This window comes from Mustela lutreola, chromosome 1 (genome assembly GCF_030435805.1).
Source record: "Mustela lutreola isolate mMusLut2 chromosome 1, mMusLut2.pri, whole genome shotgun sequence".
Lineage (NCBI taxonomy): Eukaryota > Metazoa > Chordata > Mammalia > Carnivora > Mustelidae > Mustela > Mustela lutreola.
The window spans coordinates 35,223,557-35,225,138 of NC_081290.1; positions in this window are offsets into that span (position 1 = coordinate 35,223,557).

The window sequence follows — 1,582 nt, forward strand, 5'->3', positions numbered from 1 at the left end:
TTAAGATTTTCATTTATTTATTTATTTGACAGAAAGAGATCATAAGTAGACAGAGAGGCAGGCAGAGAGAGAGGAAGGGAAGCAAGCTCCCTGCTGAGCAGAGAGCCCGATGCAGGACTCAATCCCAAGACCCTGAGATCATGACCTGAGCCGAAGGCAGTGGCTTAGCCCACTGAGCCACCCAGGCGCCCCAGATATTTAGTTTTGAAAGTAACTAAGGTATCTCTTAACAGGATGATAAAATACGAACATAGGACTAAGTATGGTATCTGATTTGGTTGGGTTACTATCCATTGAGTCCTTGTCAGCTACTCATCCTGTTTCTTCAATTGTAAAATAAAGAGCATTTAAAAAGTACTCAATTTGTTTTGAAGTATTCAGTGAGATAATACATAGTATCTAAAATGCTACCTGAGGACGTCTGGGTGGCTGTTGGTTGTTAAACTTCTGCCTTCGGTTCAGGTCATGATGCTAGGGTCCTGGGATGCGTCCTACATTGGGCCCCTTTCTCAACAAGGAGCCTGCTTCTCCCTCTACCTCCCGCTCCCCCTGCTTGTGCATTCTCTGACAAATAAATCTTTAAAAAGTAAACAAAACACCATCTGATAAAAGTAAAAACCCAATACTAACTCCCATTCTGCTTAAAAAAAAATGTTATTATTCTTAAAGAAGTATTTTAATTTTTTAAAAAAGATTTTATTTATTTGACAGACAAGATCACAAGTAGGCAGAGAAACAGGCAGAGAGAGAGAAAGGGAAACAGGCTGCCTGCTGAGCAGAGAGCCGATTCGGGGCTCGATCCCAGGACCCTGAGACCATGACCAGAGCTGAAGGCAGAGGCTTAACCCACTGAGCTACCCAGGTGCCCCAGTATCTTAAATTTTTTTTTTAAGATTTTATTTATTTGTTTGACAGAGATCACAAGTAGGCAGAGAGGCAGGCAGAGAGAGAGAAAGAGGAGGAAGCAGGTTCCCTGCAGAGCAGAGAGCCCGATGTGGGGCTCAATCCCAGGACCCTGGGATCATGACCTGAGTCTAAGGTAGAGGCTTTAACCCACTGAGCCACCCAGGCGCCTCAGTATCTTAACTTTTAAGAAAAAATCAAGACTTCAAAATTCAAGTGAACAAGGGAGCTAAAAAGAGAGGAATACCAATGTAAATTAACACTTGAAATAATGCCCAACCACAGTATTTCTTAAAACAAACCCACATTACTTGTACCTTCACAGTATTTTTTTTTCAAGATTTATTTGACATAGAGAAAGATAGGCAGAAGGAGAGGGATAAACAGTAGTATTTTTTTTTTTTAAGATTTTATTTACTTGACAGAGAGAGATCACAAGTAGACAGAGAGGCAGGCAGAGGGAGAGGGGGAAGCAGGCTCCCCGCTGAGCAGAGAGCCTGACTTTCAGCTCAATCCCAGGACCCTGAGATCATGACCTGAGCCGAAGGCAGAGGCTTAATCCGCTGAGCCACCCAGGTGCTCCAACAGTAGTATTTTTAAAATGCTTACATTTCATAAAGAGTGGGGTGATCCTTTTGTGGATGTTAGTGGTAATATTAGTACAAGATCATAGGAAAGT